This window comes from Cherax quadricarinatus, chromosome 18 (assembly GCF_038502225.1).
Source record: "Cherax quadricarinatus isolate ZL_2023a chromosome 18, ASM3850222v1, whole genome shotgun sequence".
NCBI lineage: Eukaryota > Metazoa > Arthropoda > Malacostraca > Decapoda > Parastacidae > Cherax > Cherax quadricarinatus.
Window position 1 is genome coordinate 41,086,539 of NC_091309.1, and position 9,285 is coordinate 41,095,823.

The window sequence follows — 9,285 nt, forward strand, 5'->3', positions numbered from 1 at the left end:
AATAAAGTGAACTTGGAGGTAAGAAAAACAGGACAAGACCATAAGGGAGAAATTTTTTGTAGTTTATTAAGTTATACAAATTTAGGTGATTGCAATTATCAATACATAGTAACATGTATACATTACAAACGATAACCCAAAGAAGTCAGGCTTGTTTCCACTGAGGTGCTTTTATATATACATGTCGTGCCGAATAGATAAAACTTGAAGCCTGGGTTGTGTAACATCAGTTATACAACCCAGGGCAACATGGGTTTAAAGCAGGTCGCTCCTACCTGTCCCAACTACTGGATCACTATGACAAGGTCCTGGATGCTATAGAGAATAAACAAAATACAGATGTAGTATACACAGACTTTGCAAAACCTTTCGACAAGTGTGACCGCGGTGTAATAACGCACAAAATGCGTGATAAAGGAATAACAGAAGAAGTTAGTAGGTGGATTTATAACTTCCTGACAAATAGAACACAAAGAGTAATAATAAACAGAGTAAAGTCTGAGGCAACTACGATGAAAAGCTCTGTTCCACAAGGCACAGTACTCGCTCCCATTCTATTCCTCATCGTTAAAACATTTTTTGATTTTAGTAGTTCGTCCGGTTCTCGAACCCCGGACCCCAGTGATGAGAGTCGCGCCTCTCAACACTGGGCTACAGTCTAGGTGTTATTTTTTGTTTTTTGGACCCCCCATCCCCTCTGTCCTAACAATTACCTCCCCACCTTCCTTCCCCTCTGTCCTAACAATTACCTCCCCACCTTCCTTCCCCTCTGTCCTAACAATTACCTCCCCACCTTCCTTCCCCTCTGTCCTAGCAATTACCTCCCCACCTTCCTTCCCCTCTGTCCTAGCAATTACCTCCCCACCTTCCTTCCCCTCTGTCCTAGCAATTACCTCCCCACCTTCCTTCCCCTCTGTCCTAGCAATTACCTCCCCACCTTCCTTCCCCTCTGTCCTAGCAATTACCTCCCCACCTTCCTTCCCCTCTGTCCTAGCAATTACCTCCCCACCTTCCTTCCCCTCTGTCCTAGCAATTACCTTCCCACCTTCCTTCCCCTCTGTCCTAGCAATTACCTCCCCACCTTCCTTCCCCTCTGTCCTAGCAATTACCTCCCCACCTTCCTTCCCCTCTGTCCTAGCAATTACCTCCCCACCTTCCTTCCCCTCTGTCCTAACAATTACCTCCCCATCTTCCTTCCCCTCTGTCCTAGCAATTACCTCCCCACCTTCCTTCCCCTCTGTCCTAGCAATTACCTCCCCACCTTCCTTCCCCTCTGTCCTAGCAATTACCTCCCCACCTTCCTTCCCCTCTATCCTAACAATTACCTCCCCACCTTCCTTCTCCTCTGTCCTAGCAATTACCTCCCCACCTTCCTTCCCCTCTGTCCTAGCAATTACCTCACCACCTTCCTTCCCCTCTGTCCTAACAATTACCTCCCCATATTCCTTCCCCTCTGCCCTAGCAATTTCCTCACCTCCCTTCCTTCCCCTCTGTCCTAGCAATTACCTCCCCACCTTCCTTCCCCTCTGTCCTAGCAATTACCTCCCCACCTTCCTTCCCCTCTGTCCTAGCAATTACCTCTTCACCTTCCTTCCCCTCTGTCCTAGCAATTTCCTCCCCACCTTCCTTCCCCTCTGTCCTAGCAATTACCTCTTCACCTTCCTTCCCCTCTGTCCTAGCAATTTCCTCCCCACCTTCCTTCCCCTCTGTCCTAGCAATTTCCTCCCCACCTTCCTTCCCCTCTGTCCTAGCAATTACCTCTTCACCTTCCTTCCCCTCTGTCCTAGCAATTTCCTCCCCACCTTCCTTCCCCTCTGTCCTAGCAATTTCCTCACCTCCCTTCCTTCCCCTCTGTCCTAGCAATTACCTCCCTACCTTACTTCCCATCTGTCCTAGCAATTTCCTCCCCACCTTCCTTCCCCTCTGTCCTAGCATTTCCTCACCTCCCTTCCTTCCCCTCTGTCCTAGCAATTTCCTCCCCACCTTCCTTCCCCTCTGTCCTAGCAATTTCCTCACCTCCCTTCCTTCCCCTCTGTCCTAGCAATTTCCTCCCCACCTTCCTTCCCCTCTGTCCTAGCAATTTCCTCACCTCCCTTCCCCTCTGTCCTAACAATTATCGAAAAAAATATATTTCATTTTGTTTGCTTATAATTAAATTATTATAAACATGTCTAAAAGATATTTAGCTTGATTAGGGTAAATTAAACTGCGTTTGTTATAATAAGGTTAGATGAGGATGAGGCTCATCCTCGTACCTTATGTTCCCCAGATTGAATTGTTCCTGCTGTGTAGTCCCTTTGTCCAATCTCGCCCATGCATTCCATTTCCTTGAAACTCCATCGGTTTTTTATGAGCAGTGCAACCCCTCCTCACCCTCTGCTTCTATCTTTCCTCAGGATCTGATATCCCGGTGGGAAGACTGCGTCTGTTATTGTCTCAGTGAGTTTCGTTTGTGTCTGCATTGCTTTGCATTTCTAGTAAAAATGACAGTAAAAGCAAATATTTACCTAGTGGCTTAGTGTGGGTTGATAAGCCAGATGGCTTTAAAGAGCGAGTAATGTTCGGTAGAGCGGAGTTTTTGGTCTCTACCACTATCACCCACATATCTCTCCATGCTTGTGCTGTTCAAACCACCTCTCACAAACCAGGTGAAGAAAGAAGATATTCTGAGCGCCGACGAAAAAGCCGCAGGTTCTGTGAGTCGTCAGAGAGCGCATATTCATCCCTCAGAAGTCGTTTGTCAAGATACTGTGTAACTGCGTCAACTTTCTTTCACCTCTACACTAGGATTATTTCTGATGTTCGGCAACAGTGCTTCACTTTATAGACAGTTAATTGTCACTTGTAAGCCTGTATTAAGACTTTAAAAGGCTCAGAGTGTATTTCATTGTAGTGAATCATTACATTTATACATTTATACATGATCTGCTCAGTGTAACTGAACTATTAAATACGGTTACATAATTAAGTTGCTTGTCCTAGTGTCATTGCTGTGTTTTCTAATACATTTTCTCGTTCAGACTGAAATTCCTAGACACGTGTGCTAGCTGTGTTAAGTGCTGTGGGTTTGGAGTAATTAACGAGTAGTGCAATATTGGTAACTCTCGAGACGACTGTGGCCCCGTGAATGACCTTGAAAATCGCACTGCGACCCGCAGGCCACTACACCCATATTGCCTGTGTATAGCGAGGTGAATATCCCTTCCTTGTCCCTTCTATTCACCGGTATCCTTTAGCCCATCGCCAGTGTGAAACTCCTGTCAGCTATGAGTATAGCTGATGGTGTTGACGTAGATGATGGTGAAGGCAGATTTGAAACATATTTTAGTAAACAGGCTCGGAAAAAAGAACGAGGCTTCCAGAGAAAGCTTGCTGAAAGCAATACAATGGGCGCACACCCTCCCAAAGCTGTCAGGTTAGATTTCCCTAACAACACTGATCAAGAGACCAAGTGTAACTGGTTTTTCGAAGCTAGTATAGACAACCTAGAGAAAACGATCAAGTTTGTCCACGATGAGGATAACTACGTCTTTGTGCCTAATGAATCAGCATTTATAGACAAACTTCTCACTCGCGAATATGCCAACATCAAACTCCGAGCAGCCCCACCAAGGGCACATAAAGTGCTTATTGTCATCTATAACGTCAACAAGCACTTGAATCCTCAACATCTGGTGTCAGAGCAAGTTGCAAGCCCTCGTCGACTTTCCAACGGTCTGATATTAGCTGAGTGGACTGGCCAGGGGACTCTGCCACGCTATATTCACTCCCGCGCAGCCCTCAACAGACGCTATTACATTGCATTGTACAGACCTCCTCAACGTCAATGTTATAAGTGTCAACGCTGGGGCCACATTGCCAGGAAATGCCCATCTAAGTCACACTGGTGTGCAGTGTGTGCCAATACTCATCCTTCTGAACGGTGTTATGATATGATCAAACAGCAACAGACTGTTGCTAAACAATGTATCAATTGTAAGACCTCAGGAGTCACAGCAGCTCATACTGACTGCAGTGTGAGGGCTGATCGCATCACAGCCAACCGCACTTCACCCTGTACCCCTCATTATGACCCCCGAGGACTACCAGGTACCTCGAGTCTGAATACTGGCTCATGCCTGCCCTCAGACAATGGGGTTGAGCACCTCACCTGGGGAGCACGTCAACAGACCCCCATCACGTCGGCTGTCAATACCAGCCTAGCTGAGTCAGCTGACAGTCAGCCAACGAGCTCAGCTGACCGGGACTTCACGTCTCCAGATGTTCCAAGTCTTGCTCCTGTGGTATACAACCTGATGTCGCACATAAAAGTACTGGAAACACAACAATTTCTCCTGAAACAACAACTTGAACAACACAAGGAAAGATGTGTAGAGTGTACCAATAACAAGATTGTCACAATTTGTGAAAGCAAGTATAAGGTTGCTGAACAAGGTGGTGGTGGTGTTCTTAATCACAGTAATGACGAATATAATACTTGTGTTGATAACTATAGTGAGCATCATAATGAAGGCTATAGTGTCAATGATGTTCGTAATAGTGATGACCGTAATATGAGTGGTGGTGAAGAGTGTGATGAGGGCAATGGTGTCTATAATGTTAGTAATAGTGATGAGAGTAATATAAGTGGTGGTGAAGAGTGTGATGAGAGCGGTGGTGTCTATAATGTTAGTAATAGTGATGAGCGTAATATAAGTGGAGGTGAAGAGTGTGATGAGAGCGGTGGTGTCTATAATGTTAGTAATAGTGATGAGCGTAATATAAGTGGTGGTGAAGAGTGTGATGAGAGCGGTGGTGTCTATAATGTTAGTAAAAGTGATGAGCGTAATATAAGTGGTGGTGAAGAGTGTGATGAGAGCGGTGGTGTCTACAATGTTAGTAATAGTGATGAGCGTAATATAAGTGGTGGTGCAGAGTGTGATGAGGTTAACCACATAGACATTAACGTTGAATACAATACTGTTGATAAATGTAATGAACACAATGTTGGTAGTGGCGCTGGTGATGACAGTTGTAGTGTTGCGTGTAATGTTAGTGGAGGAGGGAATGTGAGTGGTGGTGTCACCTATCATACATTCACACATAAACAGCGTCATGCTCTGGGTTTACGAAGACTCCCACGAGGCCTCACAACTGGAAGTGCACTTACAAAACTCATGGACAAGGGTAGCACTGTTGACATTGATAAGGTCTGCTATTTATATGAACATTTTTTTCATTATGCTGAGAAACTCAAGATGATCCCAGGACTACTATAATGGATCAAAACTCGTATAAACTTTCTATATTAAGCTGGAATATTGCATCACTTAGAAAAAGACTTCCTGACCTTCATCATAAAGTAACCATTGAACCCATTGATGTTGTGTGTCTACAAGAGTGCAGAGTCCCTGAAAAATCCCAACCCCCTAAATTACCATCATTTGTTGCATATAACCTCAAATCTACTAACTCTTGTGTTCTATATATTAAAAAATCGCTTCCCCATCAACTTCTTGCACACAAGAAAACAGAGGGGCTACAGTATCATGGTGTTAGAATTTATATAGGGAACTCTGCTCTCAACATATTTAACTTGTACGCTCCTGCTGATAAGTTTAATTACTTGGAGCTCCCAACTTGTGCTCATTCTGAGCCTACTCTTATTATTGGCGATTACAATGCAAGACACAAAAGCATTGGAAACTCACAGTTTGGTAATCGTAATGGTAATCAACTGTTGTCACTCTTAAACAGTCATGATAATGTCCAAATTGTAGGTGACCTTGAACCCACACATATCCATGGAGGCGTCCTTGATCTGTGCCTGGGCATCAACATTACTTCTGCCAGCTGTGAGTCTTCCATTGTAACAGATATAGCGTCTGATCATTTCCCTAGGCTAACCTCACTAGATATTGGTAATACTATCCTCCCTGGTGGGATATTCAAACGGAAACGTTTTAATGTTCCCACTGATCAGCATGATGACTTTGCTGCACATGTGACTGACTGGTATAATTCCTATGAGTGTTCCTTTGTAGAGACCTTTAACAATGACCGTGTGAGCAGTAGTCAGAACTACTTAGAGCCGCCACTGCAACCTCTTGGTACTCTAAACCCAACAAACTTCCATAATAATCATACCTCCTTCAAAAACCATACTTATTACAATGATTCTAAACTTCGTACACTGAAACGTACTGCTCGCAGACTAGGCCTAGGCTATAGAAAACATCGTACCCCTGGAATGCTGAGGCTCACTATAGTTATCAACATTCATAAGTCCAGTCCCTGGACCAATTATGTACCTCTGTAATCTTTTGACTACCGCCCACAGGATGGGTATGGGGTGCATAATAAACATATTAAACTAAAAAAACTTCCAAACTGCCCTTGCTGCTGCCAGAGAGCGTATGACAGAGCTGCGGCAGACTGGGAAAAATTTGTCAACGGTCTTAATGCTCACACCCCACTTAGCCGGGCATGGAGGGACATGAACATTTAAGTGGTATAAAATACCGACAGGTTGGTAGGAAAGACACATAGGCAACATTTAGGCAACTTTATTCCGAAACGTTTCGCCTACACAGTAGGCTTCTTCAGTCGAATACAGAAAGTAGGCAGGAACAGTAGAGGTGTGAAGATGATGTAATCAGTCCATCACCCTTAAAGTCGTAGAATTTGAGGTTGTCAGTCCCTCAGTCTGGAGAAGTTCAGTTCCATAGTCAGGAACTATCATAAATAGAATTAAGGGTAACAGAACTGGGCAGATCGCGCACCCTCATCCCTTACATAGGGCGAATGAGTTAGTGTTTGGGCTGCTACGTCTAGCTATGACAATCTTCCCAGTACCACACAGGCAAAATTAAATGACAAATATGATGCAAGGGAGAGACTTGTTTGCTTTATGCTCAGCAAGGCAGATGATTGCAACATTCCTTTCACTAATTATGAACATGATGCAGCACTAACTAAGGGCAACTCCACGTCACCTGGTGAGGATGGTATTACAACATACTCAGATTGCTGTGTCGAGTACCAGGTAATCCATTACTTGAATTATATAACATGAGCTATGTAACTGGGGAGCTCCCTCAATCTTGGACCAACAGCCTCATCATTCCAATTCCTAAGCCCAATCAACAAAATGCATTTCGCCCAATATCTCTTACTAGCTGCTTGTGTAAAACATTTGAGAGAATGATTCTTAATCGTCTCATGTACAGAATCAAACAATTTTTGTCTCCCCGGTTACATGGTTTTATGCATGGAAGGAGCGTGCATCATTGCATAGCCACCTTTCTCACTCTGCACACTGACAGCTCATACACTACCTTCCTTGACCTTAAATCCGCTTTCGATGTAGCCAACCAACATGTAATCATTAGTGAACTTGCCAGAATGGATGTTGGAGGATGGCTTCTCCGCTGGATTAAAGGTTACCTGTCCAACAGAAAATCGTCTGTGTTGTTCCAGGGACATAGAAGTGTAACTAAAGACTTTGAATTAGGAACCCCACAGGGAGGTGTGCTCAGTCCCACACTGTTCAATATTCTAATTAATGCATTACTTAATGCTATGCCTAGTCAGCCTCATCATTATGTGATTAGTTTTGCTGATGATATAATGATTCACACCACCGGATTCTCCAACACCCAAAACATTCTTAATCATGTACAGGAGGGCCCCACTTATACGGCAGGTTAGGTTCCAGGCTACCGCCGTAAAGCGGAAACCGCCGTAAAGTGGAACACCCTTTTTTTCCACTTATAAATGCATACAAACACTAGATAACAAGTTTACACTAACATATATTAAGTTAGCAATAGAACCAGGCATCAAAAAACAATAAAAAAGTATAATACACACATAGTGCACTCATTACTTACCTTAAAATATTTATAGTCTTAATCTAGGGTGAGACAAGTAGTATTTATTGTAAGAAATCAAGTGTGGTATGTATGGTGTCAGCCAGGCTACCATACCAGGCCACCCCACCCACACATACTATTCTATGATATTTAAGCATCCCAGAGCGATAAAATGTATATACAGTTCACTCATTACTTACCTTAAAATATTTGTAGTCTTAATGTAGGGTCAGGAGTAAGTAAATGAGATAAAACGAATAAATGAGAGAGAGAAAGAATGAATACATGAGAGGGGACAGGCGCAGAGTTATGTAAACAAACCAGGCGAACGTAAGTTTTGTAAACAAACGAAGTGTACACGTCTGGTTTGTGTACAAGTTACATTGTATACAGGTTGTCTCTACATTGATACGGTAGAATTAATAAAGAAGAACACTCCCATTCTCATGTAACATCATTTTGAGAAGAAATGAAGCTCTGAGTGAAGGCAATGGAAATAAGTCACACTGACTTTTTTGGGTTATCCTAGGTTCTCTACACGTATGTTGTTATGTATGATAATCTATGTAACTGTATTTGTGTATACCTGAATAAACTTACTTACATACATACGAAAGGAATAATTTTCTACAGTTACCCCCAGTAACACATTTTCTCTTATGTTAGATTAGAGAAAATGTTATTCTTGCCGTCACTTGTACAAGTTATGTGGCTCCCACATCTTATATTTATGTTTATTTATTCTATTGTGGGGTGTATTTATCATCTTTTTATGTTATGTATCGTGTTTATTATATAATTTTGAAAAAAATATCATGGATGGATTAATGAAAATGTGTATATTAACGTAATATACGACATTTAATGAGACTCGGTGAGTATTGTTATTATTATTATTTCTAATATGGCGTCACTTGTGCAAGTCGTCTGCTACCACATCTCACATTTATGTTCATTTATTCTACTGTGGGGTGTATTTATCTTATTTATATGTTATGCATCGTGTTTATTATATAATTTTGAAAAAAATATCATGGATGGATTAATGAAATTGTGTATATTACCGTAATATACGACATTTAATGAGACTCGGTGAGTATTGTTATTATTATTATTAACATTTCTAATATGGCGTCACTTGTGCAAGTCGTCTGCTACCACATCTCACATTTATGTTTATTTATTCTACTGTGGGGTGTATTTATCTTATTTATATGTTATGCATCGTGTTTATTATATAATTTTGAAAAAAATATCATGGATGGATTAATGAAAATGTGTATATTAACGTAATATACGACATTTAAATGACTCGATGATTATTATCATCATTACTAATATGACGTCTGGAGACATAAGACACTTACCAATTTTAATGTGTACCTGCATACCAGCACAGTATGTAAGTTTATTTAGGTACAGGTATACATAA